The sequence below is a fragment of the Cervus elaphus genome, chromosome 24 (assembly GCF_910594005.1).
Source record: "Cervus elaphus chromosome 24, mCerEla1.1, whole genome shotgun sequence".
NCBI classification, from domain to species: domain Eukaryota; kingdom Metazoa; phylum Chordata; class Mammalia; order Artiodactyla; family Cervidae; genus Cervus; species Cervus elaphus.
Genome location: NC_057838.1, coordinates 58,809,521 through 58,826,285, shown reverse-complemented (window position 1 = coordinate 58,826,285; position 16,765 = coordinate 58,809,521). Strand labels below are relative to the sequence as shown.

Below are 16,765 nucleotides of genomic sequence, written 5' to 3'. Positions count from 1 at the left end.
CCTCTGCGCCCTCAGTAAAGTGAGGCCCCTTCTGAGGGCCCGTTCGTGCCCTTAGTGGGTGCGGGGTGCTCGAGCCAGCGGAGAGGCACAGACACTGAGTGGCTGGCCTGGGGAAGCAGAGCGGCTGGACCCCCGGGGGCGGCCGGCGGAGGCGGGGCCTCGGGGGGGCGGGCCTACGTGGGGGCGGGCCCAGGGCGGGGGCGGGCCGAGACTGGGGCCGGCACCTGGGTGAGGTCGCACCGCCCCGCCCCCTTGCACTTCCGTGTGCCGCTGCGCGGGAGCGGGAGGCGGCGGACCTGGGATCTCTTGAGCGACCCCCGGCGTTCGCCCGCTGCGCCGAGGCCCGGGTGGTAACTCACCGGCCGCCGGGCCCGTCTGGGTCTGGCGCCCACCGACCCCTCTCCGGGAGCGCTCCCGCGAGCGGCGCCGAGAGCCGGACCCCAGCCACCGCGACCCCAGGCGCCTGGCCCTGCGCCCGGAGGTGAGTGCGGGCCGCCGTAGGATCGGGCTGCCCCGAGGGCGCGCCGTCCCTCCCTTCCCCTCCCCGCTCCGGTTCTCGTTTCCAAAACTAAGAAACTGAGCTCCGGCCGACGAAAGTCCCGCCGGTGCCTCCGTAACCCTGTCCGTCTGTCTGGCCCTTTGTCCAGTGGTGGGGGCCGAGGGGCTCTCATCCTTCTGCTCTCGGCCCCTCTCTACGCTAAATGTCCCCAGCGCCTCTGAGGGTCCGCTCCTCAGTTCCAAATTTCTCGAGCTCTCTATCAGTCCATCCGTCCCCACTCCCTTAGTGTTCCCCGTCCGCCTCTCCCTGGTCCCTATCTGTCTGCCCTTCGCCCTCCTGGCTCCCCATCACCCCATCCAACCCTGCCTCCCGCCACCCCCTAGATCCTGTCCTCTGGGAGCTGCGCCCCCGGCCCACGCTCGCCGCCCCCTGCCGCCGCCTCTTTTCTACCACGGGGCTGAGACCAGGCTATCCACTGGGCCTCGCCTCCCGCGCCTTGGAACCCTGTCCGGCCCAGCCGCCGCGGCGCCTCCTCGTCGCTTGCTCTCTTCTTTCACTCTCTGTGTCTTTCTCCCCATCTGTCTCCGGGCTGGGCGTGGCTCCAGACTCCACCATCCCCCCTCTTCCGTCCTACCCCTGCGCCCCCTCCTCCGGTGGTCCCTTCCCAGTCCAGATGCTTCCCCTTTAGGGGCCCAGCCAGGAGAGGGGAAGGGGTGGAGGAGAGGAGAGGTGAAGAGGCAAGAGACAGAATTGCCCCGCTTCCCCAACTCCCCTCTTCGTCCTTGTCAGGGAGGGCAGAGCCCACTGAGCCCCCACTTGAACCCGGTGAGAAGGATTTGGAGTGAGTAGGGGGACATTCCTCTCCCTTCTGGCCCCTACGCTATGCGCCTGGACCTTGTCGTCTTGTGCTCGGTTGCCTGTACCTGTCACGTAGGTATGTTGTATATCTGTGTCTCCTTGTATGTTTTTTTCCCGGGTCTGGGACTTGCTCCTGTGTGTCCTTTTAAACATGTGTGACTTGCCTGTGTGTATGTCTGTTTGGGGGTCCTGAAGCTCTTTGTGCTCTTTGCAGCTATGTATGGACTAGGTGTTTTGTCACCAGACTCCCCTCTATGTGTTGGGATGTGTGCCCATGTGCCTGGAGGGTCCTGTGTTGCACACTGGCTATGTCATGGTGACCCGCTAACCATGAATACATACAGCCTTCAGTGTTAGTGTCAGCCCCCCAGGCTCGTGGGTGTGGGGGTGGGTGTGCACGCGCACTTACATGTTCTCCGCGCTGAGCCACTGTGAGCAGGCTGACCTGGTCACTGAGAGAGGTGACTGGTCCCTTGGGTTTCCTTGTTCCTGCTGTGGATTGAGCTGGGGTGTGGTGGACAAGCCAATAGAGGGCAGTTGTGCGCGTGTGTGTGTGTGTGTGTGTGTGTGTGTGAGAGAGAGATGTGGAGGTGTTTGGACAGTTGTACTTGACTGTAGGGTGGTATGAGGGATCTGGCGTATGACAGGAGTTTGGCTGGGGGCGAGGCTAAGCGAATGACTGGTGGGAGACTCACACTGTGACTATATGAAATTGTGCGGATGTGTGCTTGGGGAGTCACTGTGATTGTGGGGAACCGAGAGTGCTTGGGCGTGGGTGTCAGTTGCAGAAGGAGGTGCAACAAGGTGTGTGTTGCCTGTGCCCTGAGGTGGCAGTGCTGGGAGGGAAAGTAAGAGCCCTTGTGTGTGTGCGCTCACGTGTGTATGTACATGTGGGAGGTCATGAGGTTGTGGATGTGCATGTGACACACTCAAGCCCAGCGCTGACTCCTGGGAAGATGGGGAAAACCCTCCATCTCTCACCTTCCTCCACTCTCTCAAGTTCACAGACACCCCAGGTCACAGTGTTGTGAGCAAGACCTTGGGCTTGATCCAAGAAAGATTTAAGCTCAAATACTGTGCCTTTTAAGAACAAGAGCCAGGAACTAGGCCTCTCTAAGGCGGTTTCCTTATCTGCAGAGTGGACAAAGTTGTGAGGACCAGAGGTCCTTTAGCCTTCGTCCATAGTGAAAGCTCAGCAGATGCTAAGTCTTGTTTGGTGAACACTTACCTCCCCTCAAATGTTGTTGTTGTCGTCATCATCATCATTGTTATTGTTTAGTCACTAAGTCATGTCCGACTCATGCGACCCCATAAACTGTAGCCCGCCAGTCTCCTCTGTCCATGTGATTTCCCAAGCAAGAATACTGGAGTGGGTTGCCATTTCCTTCTCCAGAGGATCTCCCCCCCCCAGGGATCGAACCCGTGTCTCCTGCATTAGTAGGTCGATTCTTTACAACTGAGCCGCCAGGGAAGCCCCTCTGAACTGTAGAGTCCCCATTCTCCTGGGAGCTGGAGCTGCTAAAAGCCAAGGTAGCCCCAACCCAACTTCCTGCCCGTGATGTAGCTCTTGCCCCCTCCCATCCGCTTGGAGGGAAGATGGCTGACAGAGACCCTACCTGCATCCAGCCCTGTTGAGGCCAGCCCAGATGATACCCTCCACCAGTCTCAGCAGCAGCAATGGTGCTGGTGGAGGTGATTCGGAGCTGTGACCGCAGGGCACTGACACCGTTTAACTGGCACAGCTAATTGGAGTTTAAAATTAGAAATAAAGTGCAGACAAAAAGATAAAGCTCGAGGATGCCTTGGCCCGGAGGGAGTGGTGATGGGGGTCTTCAGTGGGAGGAGGGGCTTGCATCTGTGAAGGAGAATCTTTTGTGGAGACCTGGCCTGGCCTGCAGAGAAAGTGCTTAGGCCTTTCAGCCAGGAGACCTGGGGTATCCTGCTGCTTTTGCTGTTCCTTCCTTCTAGGATCTCTCTGGGCGTCTGTTTTTAAAGCTGTATAATGGGCACAATGGTAATGAGAAAATCATCTGAACTAGAAGGTACAAAACAAAAAATGAAAGTGTCATTGTTCGTTTGGCACGCCAGTGAGTTCAGTACAGCAGCCGGCACACCACATCATTGGAACCTTGCAACCACTTGAGACATCTCCCCACTTCAGAGAGGAGACAAACTGAGGCTCAGAGGAATTGCCCCAGGCCACAAAGCAGTGGTCCCTGATTGCACCGTAGGCCTCCAAGCCCACAGGGCAGGCTCTTGAAGACGAGAGGACTGGGGACAGCTGTTTTGCTGTGTCTGTAACCTGGAAATGCTCCAAGGGCTAAGACATAGTCTTCTGACCCCTAGCATGAAGTAGACACATAGCTGGTGCCCTGGAAAAGATGGCCCCAATGCCCCACTTCACAGAAGAGACAGCCAGGCCCAAAGAGGCCAAGGTCTCAGAACCAGACGAGGCTGACCCAGGCCTGTGTCAGCCTTGCTGGGGCTGACAGATGGGGAGAGCCTGTTTGGTGGCGCCTACCAGCTCAGCTGTTTTCTCTTGTTCTTGCAGGTCTGCCGGGAACTGGCCCAGGTGAGGACACAGGCCTGCTTCTGGTGGTGGTTGTGTGGCAGCGGTGGCAGCCAGGACTAGAGGCCAAGGGGATCTGGGAGCCTCAGGTAAGACTGGGTCCTTTTAGGCAGGTGGACAGATGGACAGTGTACAGGGATGGCCTTCCGCTTTGGGCTTCTCCCCTTCTGCCCTGGGCCTGGAGTCGGTATGGGGTTGGGGGTTGGTGCACACAGAGTCCTTAGTCTGGGTGTGGGGTGTGGGCGCCCAGGGAGGGTAGCAGTCTGCTCTCCCCCTGGAAGCTCCCTGCCTGAAAGTGGCTTCTGGCCCAGGGAAGGCTTTGGCCTTGGAGCTCAGAGACCTGGGGCCCACCGGTGTTTGGGTGCCAAGAGTGGTGACACGTGCTGGTCAGTCAGAGAGGAGGTGGTGTTTGAGCCAGAGTGAGAGTGGATATCAGCTTTTCCATGGCCTCTTTCTCTGCCTCAGGCTGTCCTCATCATCACACAGGGAAACTGACGTTTGCCCTGGGCCTTCTAGGAGTTGGACACAAGGTCTCCCAGCTCCTGGCACAACCAAACTCTTTGCCACATCCCCAGTTCCTCCTGTTTCCCTGGCCTTTTTGGAGCCAGAGGAGAGACCCAAAATCCCCAGTTTCAGGGTGCGCTGGGAGGCTGTACTCTCTCAGGTGCCTTATAAAGCTCAAAGTTCCCTCCTTTGGGTCACACTTGCCTCCTTCCACCTGCATGACAGTAAGAAGTGAAAGTTACCCTTTGGGTGTCCAGAGTCCACTGAACAGGATCCTGGGGGGCACTGGGGGCTGCTGAGGGTGGCAAAGATGTTCTTTCTGCCTAAAGTCCTTCCAGATCAACCCCTCAGTCCCACCCCTCCTGGCTCTCAGGCACCTACAGATCTTGAGGGTGAAGAGATGGTGGGGGCTGGGGTCCCCCTTGGAGGGAGGGCAGGACATCAGGGCTCTGGCTCTTGGAGTGGGAGTGGGGGCTGAACAAGGGCAGGGTCTATGCTGGGTTTTCTGTTTATTCAGTCTCTCCCCAAACTTGGTGGGCAGGGAGTGATGTGTCCTTGGTTGGCTGGGGAACTCTGCTATGTGAGGTCAGGGGTCCATTCCTGCCCACCACTGAGCCTCATTTCCTAAGAAGTCCAATTAATTAACCTTGAAGCCAGCCTACTTTCTGCTCTCAGAGGTCACCTACCTTGCCGGCATAGGCATATAAACACACACAGGGGTACAGAAGCTGAGCTGCACTCTGCCCCGATACCCACAAACCCACGAGTGCCTGCACACACACCACACATGCGCACACACGTACACAGGTGTTCACATGCACTCACTCGCAGGCACGCTCAAACACGCACACAGACGCTCACCCGCTCACCCAGTCATCCGTGCACTCAGACGCCTGCCCACACATACCACACTGTGCCCATTCTGGGTCAGGAAGGGGCGGGGGATCCTTGGTCAGGGTCACAGCTCAGCCTGCATCTGGCACTGAGGGTGAGGTTTGAGGTGTAACCGTGACCACAGGCACTCCAGGGGACAGCGCCACCCTGGGAGGTGAGCTTTGCCCGGACATTTACCAGCTATCCCACCTGGGCCAGGCCCCCAGGCTGACCGGGCCTGGCATTGAGGGGGAGGGGGGATGAGTGCCGGGGAGGAGCCTTGTCAGCTGGGCCGTTTGTGGCTGCTGCCACAGAGGAGGAAGTGGGCTGTCTGTGGTCATGGGCCCAAGGTGCTCACAGGCGGGTGGGCGGTTCTATCAGCTTGTCTGTCCCCTGCAGTGTCCACGCCTGGTACACGCGGAGTTGCTGGGCCCCGGGGACTGGGAGGCAGGCAGGAGACTTCTCCCGGGGCAGTCTGTGCACTTTCCACGGCCTGGGCCCAAGGAGAAACCGTCTGAGGTGTTTCCGGAGGCCCACTTCCTCTGGGCTGCCCAGGAAGTGGTTTTAAAGTGGGACTGACCAGCTCTCCATCTGCGGCTCGCTCCGCCCCAGCCTGGCCCCCGAGGGGAACAGTGTCTGGACAGTGGATTAGGTCGACCGATCGGGCTTTCCACTGCCAGGGTTGGCCAGCCCATGATGGAGACACAAGGAGGGGAGTGGGGATGCTGAGGCCATGGAGTCCCCCGCAGCCCCCATGACCCCAGCTCCTCCTTTCCTCCAAGCTGTAAGCCGAGGCTCAGAGCACAAGCTCTGGCAGGAAGGGCACCTTGTGTGTGAGAGATGCTGGGCTGCATCTCTGGGATTAGGCAGCTCTAAGTGGCTGTATGAATGGACCTGGGCAAGTGGCTTTGACTCCCAGTGCCTCAGTGTCCCCCCTCTGACACCTCAGACCACGACAGCATCCACCTTTACTGGGTTGTGCTGGAAACAACAGATGATTTATGCAAAGTAGCCAGCACTGTGACTGGCACACTGTTCATGTTTAAGGAGTAGCAGTGGTTTAGTTGCCAAGTCATGTCTGAGTCTTTGCAACCTCATGGACAGTAGCCCGCCAGGCTCCTCTGTCCATGGGATTTCCCAGGCAAGAATACTGGAGTGGGTGGTCATTTCCTTCTCCATGAAGAAGTAGAAACTGTAGTTATATAAAGCATGCAGCTCCCGGTTTTTGGTAACTGTTTGAAGAACAGCAAGTGGTACTGATGATGGGATTATTATCGGCTGATGGCCTGGGCACGGGCCCGGTGTCACAGGGCCGAGTAGCTGCGGAGCCTGACTGAGAAGCCAGATCTCAATTCTGCCTCCGGTGGCAACGCTGCAGGGTGGGGAGGGAGGGTTCTGTTGTTTCAATCTGTTCTGGGTCCTCCAAGGAGAAGAACACCAGGATGCAGCAGCTGTGCCCACTCAACGGCCCAGCCCTCTCCTGCTCTTCTCCCCCTCACTCCCTTTCAAAAGGAGAAAAACAGATCTCCTGACAAATGGATGCAGGGAAGGGAAAGGCAGGCGCAGCTGCCTGCTGCCCCCACAGGCCTCCCCCAGCCCCCTCCCCTGCTCTGGCCCCCTGCGGGACATGGGGCTTGGAAAAGCTGAGGCTGGTGGTGTGGGAGTGGCTGCTGAGCCCTCCTGCCAGCCTGCCTCCACTTGGGACCCTTGAAGTCGGTCTTTGGGCTCGGGAAGGAGGCGGACATGGGGGCTGATGGAGCCTGGAGGGGTGGGGAGAGCCGGAGATCCTCTCACACACATTCATGCACACATCCTCACCAGGTGGCAGCTGGTGGCAGGACCCTGCCTGTCCCAGGGACACGCAAAAGTCAGCCCTGTGAGGGGGTTGCTGAGCTTCGGCTTTTGCTAACCAGGGCCAAGGGGCTGGGGGCCTCAGGTGTTGAGGGGTAATGATGACATTGTAGTAGGCAGAGGTCAGAAGCCTAGAGGGTGGAAAGGGGCAGAGGCCTGGGCTGGGAGTGTAAGTAAGGGTCTCCTGAAGGTTTAGGAGCAAGACTTCTGCAGGCGTCGAGAAATCTGACTTCAAATCCTTGCTTGATATTTACTGGCTGTGTACTAAAGCTAGGGACTAGGCTGCTTGAAGGCTCAGTCATCCCATCTGTGAAATGGGCAGATCTAGGGGTGTGCATCAGAGATCTGAATGATGAGAAAGAGCCAGTGTGCGTTTTGGGAGAGGAGCAGGGAGACGAAACAGTGAGTTTGGAGGCTCCTGAGCAGAAAGGAACGTGGTTGTTTAGGGAACCAAAAATGGTTTGCTGGGGTTGGGGCTGAGGAGCAGGGTTGGGGTATGGCCAGAAGGTCAGGGAGAGGGGTCTGGGAAAAACCGGGGCCTTGAACAAGGGGTGACAAGATCTGCTGTACTGTCTTAGGAGATCTCTCTAGTCACTGGGGCAGAGGGACCTTGGGGGTTAGAGCAGAGGCTGGAGGGCAGTGAGCAGGCTGGTGCAGGCCTGGGGAAGGCGATGGTGCTGGGATGGGGTGGTGATGGAGAGAAGAGAGGACTTTGGGACAGATAGGAGGCAAAAGTGATAGCCTTGCTGTGGGGGGAGGAAGGGGAGGGTGGAAACGACCCCCAGGTGTCTGACCTGAGTGCTGATGCTGCTAGGAGACCAGGGCACTTGTATGGGGAAGGTGTTTGGATGTATTTGAGCACTTCCAGAGCATGGTGGAGTTGGGGATATTACAGTTTGGGAGGGTCTGGGCTGAAAGTGGAGACTTGAGAGTCGAGATGTAGCACGTAAAGCTGGGACTGAGGGGAGGAGAGAGTTCAGCAGGCCTTCAGTGGGCAAGTCCGAGAGGCCCTGGTTATAGGACTGGGATGCCTGTCCCTCGAAGGTCCCTGCCAAGGTGCCCATGAGGGTAGGTTGTGGTGGCTGAGCCACTGTTTTCACAACAGCCCCGGAAGCTTTGGATCATGTCTGTGGCTGTGTTGGGTAAACAGGCACACTGGAATAGCCAGTCGCCAAGGCCCGAGGCTGGAGCAAATATCTGCTAGAGGCAGGCTGTCAGGGCTGGGATCGGGGGGAGACAGGAGGAGAATTTCAGGGTCGTTCATTGTCAGAGCTGGAGAAAGCTGAGAGGTGTCCATTGTCAAGACAGGAGACTGAGGTCCTGAGAGAGACAGTAGCTGGCCTGGGGTCTGCCAGTGGACTCAGCTACCTTTGCCCAGCCTGGTCTCTTCTCAGAGCCGCAGAGCAGGGCATCATGGGGCTGTGTGGCTCTAGAGAGCCCCTTTCCCCACTGATCCAAGGAAGTTTGGAGGCCCCTGAGACTATAGGACAGCTGGAAAGGGGTGGTGGGGCAGGTGGGGAGGGGACATGGTGTGCGGATGACGGTGCTGACAAGGATGCCGCTGCAGCCCATGCTGAACCGTGGGCAGGCCACGATCACCCCCTTCACAGATAATGCCAGAGCACCTTGACCAAGGTCACAGGGCACCCAGGGCAGACACGTCCTGAACTAGACTTGCCCAGCCTAACCCAGCCCACACCCAGCCCCTGCTCTCTACTTCCTCTGTTCACTGCCCGCCATGGGATGGCACACCACAGTCCTGCCTCCCTCCAGCTTGCTCCCCATCACTAAAGTGGGAAGGCATCCTCGGGGCCCTGCTCGCCTCCTGGTGCTCTGCTGTGCTTAGTCGCTCAGTCACGTCCAACTCTTTAGGACCCCATGGACTGCAGCCCACCAGGCTCCTTTGTCTATGGAATTCTCCAGGCGAGAATACTGGAGTGGGTTGCCATGCCCTTCTCCAGGGGATCTTCCCACCCCAGGGATAGAACTCAGGTCTCCCACATTGCAGGCGGATTCTTCACCATCTGAGCCACCAGGGAAGAGATGGAGGCAAAAGCCTTAGATGGCCATCTCTCCTTCTCCCGAACACAAAGGCTACAGTTGACAACCAGGAAAACCATAGGGATTCTAGGAAAAGGTACACGGAGAGAGGGCTGGGGAGTGGTCTCTGGGGACTGGCAGAGGAGCCATTCCCTCCATTTAGCACTGGCCCTGTCTCCCTCAAAGCCAGACTCGCAGTTCTGGAGCTGGAAACAGAGAGTCCCCTCTCCTTTCCCCCGGGGACCACCCCGTTGAGTTCATGGCTTTGGGTGAATTACCGACTGTATCCTTGTCAGTTTCTTCCCAGTGAGTCTGGAGGTCCTGGACAGGGTGCCCGCACAGCTGCTCCACCTACAAAGGAGCACCGGCCCCTCCTTCTGTGCACCACCCCTGTATCTGCCCCTGTGACCCCCACCTGTTCCCAGCCTCCAAGGACCTCCACTCTTAAAAGGAGGAAGGCTACCCAGGGAGGAGCCTGACCGGCCCACTCCTTCCTCTGTGCACTTTGGACTTCGCCCGGGGCCGGGAGGGACTTTCTCCACCTCCCTCAGCGGGGGAAACCCAGCCCGCCTGACATCCAGCGGCCCTTCCCTCCCCTGTCCCCTGCCACTGGGCCCCAGCGACTGCAGTAGAAAAAGCCGCGTTGGGACTTTCTGGTGGCAGCCCGTCGTCAGGCACGTGTGGGTCCTTCCCAGCTTGTGAGTTGATCTCTGCCTGCCTGGAGTGTCTCCATTCCCGTGTGTACCTGTGTGTGCGCAGATCTCTCGGTGCTGGTGAATGAGGGTGTGAACGTCCCGTGTGATCTGTGTGGGCCTGGATGCCTGTCAACACGTGAGAGCCGCTGCATGGGGGTGTGTTTCTCAGTGTTTGTGCTACTCGGCTGTCACGGGAGTGTGTGAGTGCCTATGCTTACAGCTGTGCCTGTGTGCGGGTGAGGGTGGGTTCAGCTGCAAGCAGGGCTCCCCACATCTAACAGTGTGTTTGCTTTGGTGGGTGTGCCCATGTGTGCGCATGTGACGTTATTCCGAGAAAGGCCCAGACATACCCCCCTCCCCGGCTCCGCACAGAGGCCCCCTTGTTCTCAGTCTGGCTGTGAAGGGGCGCTTGTTTCTCCCTCAGGGGTACCTGGGGCCCTCCCTATGGCTGAACCCAGGGCTTCCCCAAACCTAGGGCCAGTTGAATGATTCAGGCCTGTACCACACAGGTCCTACAAGCCATACACGCCGGCAGGGGTGAGTGTGAGCCGGTAATAGCCAGTGTCCCAAGACCTGCCCCTCTAACCCTTCCAGACCCTCTGGCTAGGTGGCCCCATGGCACGCTGGGCGTCTTTCCCTCTGAAGCCCTTCCTGACGTCCTCCCACCAACAGGCCCCTTTGGCCCCCGTTCCAGCCCAGCCCCTCTCCCTGCCTGCGGTCACATCCTTCTCTAGAATGTGTGTCTGCATGTCCTCTGTCAGGCTGTGAGTTCCGTGGGTCTGGTGCGTCTTGTCACTGTGGCCCACTGGCTGGGTCTAAGGAGAGCTGAGGGTGACCTGGGGCCAGGCTGGGCCGTTGGAGCCCTAGAGCCAGCAGGCTATCATGTGCAGAATCTTGTGTCCCCAGGCATGGGTTTTCCTGCCGGGGAAAGCCAGGTCTTTCATTGGTTCTGAGGGAACAACAATGGCAAAAGGTTGAGTTGTGCTGCCCCGGCCCCTCCTCTGATTCTTGTCTGCGGGCCAGGTTGGCCAGCAGTGGAGGGGTTTAGTGTCCTCAGGGCAGTCAGATGTGTGGCCGGAGCTGGGAAGGCTGAGCTCCAGGCAGACGCCCAGGTCCTCCACTGAGTGTGATCCCAGACACCTGCCCAGGGAACCTCCCGGGGCCCGTGAGGTCGAGGAGCTGCTGACCTCCTCGAAAGCCGGGAAGAAAGGACTGGACTTTAGAGCAATCTGTAAAGATATGTAGGAATTCAGGGGGACATTCTGGCTGAGGGAACAGTTTGTGCAAAAGCACAGGGGAGCTGCAGAGGGAGGCATATGTTCACAGAGTAGCCAGGGGGTAAGATTTGAGGTGGCGAGCAGGCCAGGGCCAGGCTGAGAGGTGGGCGTTCTCCAGGAGGTTCCGAGCTGCGAGAAGAATGGAACAAGGAGGGACCGGGAATGGTGACAGGCAGGAAGGTCACTGGGGAAGAGGAGGACAGTCCACAGTGATTGGGGTCTCAGCTGGGGGATAAGGTGCTAGTCCTGACCTGCGGTAGGGGGAGCATGTCTCCTGCTCTGGGACTTGCCCATGACCTGAGACTGTGGCTCGTCCTCCTTCCAGGATGTGGGGGCTGGGGGCACAGGCCCAAGGGGAAGGCCCTTGGAAGAGCTTTGCTAGCCCTTCCCTCCCCCACCTCCTTTTCTTGCTGAGCCCATTTCCTGGGTTGTGAAACCCCTGTGGCCTCTTAAACTTGCTTCCGTCTGGGAAGGCCATCTGGGGAAGCCAGCCTCCCAGCTGAACTGCTGTCTGCCTGCCTGCCTGCCCTGCCTGCCGGCCTGCCTGCCCGCCCGCCTGCCTGCCCTGCCCGGCAGCTTCTGCCACGCCCAGGCCCGTCGCTCTGTTGCAACCCTACCAGGGCCAGCCCTGCTCCCTGCTGCCATCACACTGCCTCTCTCATTCCTTCCCTTCCACTACCTGGGCTTCCTGGGTCCTCCTCCCTCTGGTCACCCCTCAGGACTGATGTGGCCTGGACTCTGAGCTCCCCCCAGGCAGGGTTTGCATCCCCAGAGGTCCTAGGCCAATACTGCTCCACTTTGCTTTGCTCCTGCCACCACCGGCCTTGACTGTCAGCAGGTGGTGCCTTTCGTGGGAAGGTGGCAGGGGCCGCCCGAGCTGGGCAGGTGTGTGAGGGGAGGGAGGGTGGCATGGGAGGAGAGTATTTCTTACTCCTCAGGGGTCCGTTCAAGGGAGCCAGAGCCTAGACTCACCAGAGCCTCATCTGATCCTGCTCACCCTGGCTTTGCTTGACCTTAGCCTGCCTCCTCTTGTTCCCCTGGCTGACATGGAGAGGGACCCTCCCTTTATGTTTCACACTATCCCCTAAAAGTCTGCCCGAGGCCTCTCTTCTCGGGCTCTGCTTTGCTCCTTGGTCCAGCAGGCATCCCCCTGTGGCCTGAGAGGCAGAACCAAATGCCAGGGAAGGACTAGGGTGGAAGGGAACCAGCTGAATCTAGGGACCAGGGAACCTTTATGGCAGGACCCCGTCCTCAGTTTCCCCCTGTGTATAATGAGGAGATGGACAGGTCAGTTTCTGAAGGCCCATCTCTTGGGAGATATTTTGGTTTGATAGGTTTTATTTTTTACCTCTAACAAAATGGTTACATGTGATTGTTGTAGAAAAATGAGAAAGCTCATCCTTGTTCCTGAGAATGCCCTTCGGGCCGTGTTCCCATTTACCCCCTTTGCTTACTGGAACACACTCACACTCACACACACACACACACAGGGATGTACAATGTGCATAATCGTTCTCCATGCACCAGTAACTTCGGCTGGCGTAGTCACTCTGGTTACCTTGAGGTCAGCCTTGCCCACTGCCCCTGACTGGCTGGGAGCAGATTTCCACTGCCCTGGAGTAGGCGGGCTGCCTGCTCTGGCCTGGCCCAGTACCACCTTTCCTTACCTGTGGGCTGCAGTCTAGGGCAGGGTGGGGAGCAGGGCCAGCAAGCCCTCATCCCTTGAGGCTGGGATCCAGTTAGGTCTTCCCCAGGTTTTGAGAACTGGAGTTTGGGCCAAGTGTCTGGGACAGGAGAAGTAGTCGCAGTTCAGGAGTCTGTACCCACCTTCTTTGTACAGTAGTGGGAGGGTCCCCAAGGTAAGGCCTGGAGGGGGTTGGGTGGTCAAGCATAGGAGACTTGTCTTCTGGTCCCCTCACCCCCTTATTTACTCTACCCTCACAGATGTGTTTCTCTACACTGCTCCCAGCACATTTATCTATCTCTACCTTTGTCCCCTCTTGCCTTTCATCTCCTCTTCCTGACATGGCAGACCAGGAAGAATGTGGGCTGCAACATCAGATAGGCCTGGATTCAGATCCTCCTTCTAGCACTTACTAGTAGTGTGATCTTGGGCAAATCACTTAGCCTCTCTGAGCCTGTTTCTTCATCAGTAAATTACCCACCTCTGGGATCTACACAAGGATAAAATGAGTTAATTCCATTAGAAGCTTGATCTGGTGTGTGTTGGCCTCAGAGAAGGATGACTTTTTTTTTTTTTTAATTTTATCTTTTTTTTAGACCCTTTTTAAAAAATTCTTAATTGAAGAATAATCACTTTACAGTGTTGCATTGGTTTCCGCCATACATTAACATCAATCAGCCATGCATATATCCCCTCCCTCTTGAACCCTCCCTCCCACCTCCCATCCCATCCCATTCCAGGCCACCCCTCTTGGTTGTCACAGAGCACCAGGTTGAGTTCCCTGTGTTGTATACCAGATTCCCACTGGCTATCTACGTTACATGTGGTAATGTATATGTTTCAATGCTACTTTCTCAATTCGTCCCACTCTCCTTTCCCCAGTGTCCACAAGTCTGTTCTCTATGTTTGTGTTTCTATTGCTGCCGTACAAATAGGTTCATCAGTACCATTTTTCTAGATTCGGTACATATGCATTAATATACAATATTTGTTTTTCTCTTTTTGTATTATTTCACTCTGTTAAACAGGCTCTGGGTTCATCCACCTCACTAGATCTGACTCAGATTCATTCCTTCTTATGGCTGAGTAATATTCCATTGTATATATGTATACAACTTCTTTACCCATTCACCTGTCAATGGACATCTAGGTTGCTTCCACATCCTGACTGTTGTAAGTACTGCTGCAGTGAACATTGTGGTACATGTGTCTTTTAGAATGGTTTTCTCAGGATACATGCCTAGTTGTGGAGTTGGGTCACATGGTAGTTTTATTCCTAGTTTTTAAAGAAATCTCCATATTGTTTTCCATAATGATTTCATCAATTTATATTCCCACCAACAGTATAAGAGGGTTCCCTTTTCTTCACACCCTGCCCAGCATTTATTGTTTGTGGATTTTTTGATGATGGCCGTTCTGACCAATGTGGGGTGATACCTCATTGTAGTTTTGATTTGCGTTTCTCTAATATGTGATATTGAGCATTTTTTCATGTGTCTATTAGCCATCTGTATGGAAAGATGATCTTTTTTTTTCTAAGTGAGGGCACTGATTCACACCCAGGACCTTTGACCCCAAGTCCAGTGCTCTCTGCTTCAAAGGGCTGCCTCTGTTGTGGGCTAGAGAAGCAGGAGAGTAGAGACAGGTGGTCGGGAAGGGCCTGGCTGGCTTCGGCTGGCTCCAAGGAGCTGGTCCCCATGGAGGCCTGTGTGGAGTCCACCCCCTGCTGCCTCCGGGGGCCTGCAGACCAGGGATGAGGTTGAGCCAGCAGCCTTCCTCTGGGGCCTGTGGACCTGAGCCAATTTGCATGAGGGCTATAAATAGTTGGCTCACCTTGTTTTTTGTGCCATCACTCCACCCCCTGGCCTTCCCACCAGTGTTCAGATGCTCTGCAAGGTGGGTGAGTGACTCTAGCTCCGCTGTGCAGGGAGCCCCATGTGCCAGGGCCCAAGACCTCTCTTAGGGTCTCATGGTGATCGATGGAAGGTGATGTCTGCTTACAGTGTCTCTCTTCCTCCGGGGATCCACACAGTGCGGTTGGGGTGGAGATGGTGTTGGAACCTGGCTGGGGCCTGTGCTCTAGTTTTAGTCCTAGGTAGCTGGGGCTAGGTGACATCACCCTGGGTTACGGCCAGGTAGCCCCAGGGCAGCCCGTGGTCCTCTTCCTCATGACGCTGCGGTCGGGCTGTGCAGGTTTGGGGCCAGGACAGGGCCCACTGTGGTTGTGGTTTTCCCTCCAGTGGCTTCTAACTGACTGCAAGCACCAGCTGTTCTGAGTGCTGCAGAACTGGAGGGCAGGCTGATAACTGTCTCTGCTGTGGTCCTGTGGACGGCTGGCTCCTGCTAGGGGACCCAGAGCCCATGGGCCACCTGGACTGGGCCCTGAGGGGAGTGGGGTGTGGGTGGGGGAGAGGAGGAGCCAGCCTGCAGGCGCTGAGCCATTGGCCCCTTCAGGATGAGCAGCTCCATTCTTGGAGACTTCAGTTTTCCTCTCTGAGAGGTAGGGTCAGTTATCAGGACTGTCTTCCCGGGCTACTAGGGGCCTGAAGACCTGGATGTGGTGAGGATGTTAGTGTACTTTGTAAGCTGTGAAGGATGGTGCACAGAGGAAAGAGGGCTGCTATTAGCAAGAAGAAGTGATAGTGGGAAGAGGCCCCCACCCTGAGTCTTGTGGGGTTGGTGTTGGCTATACAAGTTCGCATCAACGCAGCAGCCCTCCAGCAAGGCACTGTGCCTCATCTGGGGGATGGGGGTGACCGAGACTTGGGCCAGGTGACTCTCAGAGTGCCCCCGCCAGGACTGTTGGGAAGCCTGAGGCTGAGCCATGTCTGCTGAGGGTCAGGCCCTGGAATGTGGTTGCAGACACGAGGCAAGTGTGTGCTGTGTTGAGGTCATGCTGATCCTTCCGGAACCCCAGACCACACAGGGTGACAGGAGGAGCGCAATAGCCTTTTGCTTAGAAATTTGAGACCCTCACCCGGGCTCCGACATGCACTCCCAGCCAGGCCTGTGCAGCTCACCGTCCACTGCAACACTGACTGTGTACCCACCGCCTGCCACCCACTCACACGTCCTCACAGGCACACGCATCATGGCCGTGGAGTCACACCCACATGTATGGCCGCCCCCCCTTCCCCTAACACCAGCTTGCATACTCATGCGTGCTTGGGGCGCAGGGAGGAGGCGGCAGCAGCCCACAGATGGCTTTCCCTCCCTGCCTGCTAAGTGGTCAGTGCGGCTGGTCTCAGACGTGAGCTCACACACCCACGCTCACTCCTTCTAAGTAGGAGCCAGGCCCGGGCAAGGGACATGGTGGAGTCTGCCCTGCCTGGCCCCTCTTCTGTATTCTGGTGGCTGGCTTCAGAGGACTGGCTGGACCATTGGGCTGGGCTGCAGGCTGAGGTCAGAGTTTCCTGTGAGCTCATCTGGGCTTGGAACTCCCAGCGGACCTGGCTGCTGCTCTGCGGCCATGTGGAGGAGCTGGGGGAGACGTCCCGGGGCCAAGGTGGTGTTGTCTATGCAGACAGGCATGTGTGGCGGGGGGATAGGGGTACATGTCTTAGTCTGCCTCTGTGCCATCTTATGTTCAGGATGGAGCAAGGCTGTGTATATGTGGATATACACGAGGGAGCATTCCTGCAGCCACGGTGGTGGAGCTCCCCTCTACGGACCCTGGACCCTGAGCCAGTGTCTGGGCAGGTGTATGAGTGTGCACCTGTGGGCTTGCACAGCTGAGCATCCTCCACGATGACAAGCCAAAAGACCCTCAGGGTCACCTGTCATGACCATTGATTTGAGTGTGAGGAATGGGGGCATGTGGGGCCAATGTGTGTGGTATCATAAGCAAATTCACATTATGTTTAATATTAAAATAGTTTTATATTTGGGAAAAATTTAGTTTAAGAGTGCAGGCAA

At 57.1% G+C, this 16,765-nt stretch overlaps 1 protein-coding gene across 3 annotated transcripts in view; it reads left to right on the top strand.

Annotated features, from left to right (window-relative positions):
- Positions 1–201: 201 nt before the first annotated feature.
- The window catches only part of PRKCD (protein kinase C delta), a 30,488-nt gene continuing 13,924 nt past the window's right edge, over positions 202–16,765 (top strand). Inside the window, exons 1-2 of one of the 3 annotated variants that reach the window (XM_043886433.1) lie at positions 202–481; positions 3,909–4,015. The gene's annotated coding sequence lies outside the window, so the exon portion shown is untranslated. Of the gene's footprint in view, positions 482–3,908; positions 4,016–9,762; positions 9,893–16,765 lie in introns of those variants that run through there. The other 2 variants (XM_043886432.1, XM_043886434.1) reach the window with 2 other exon arrangements.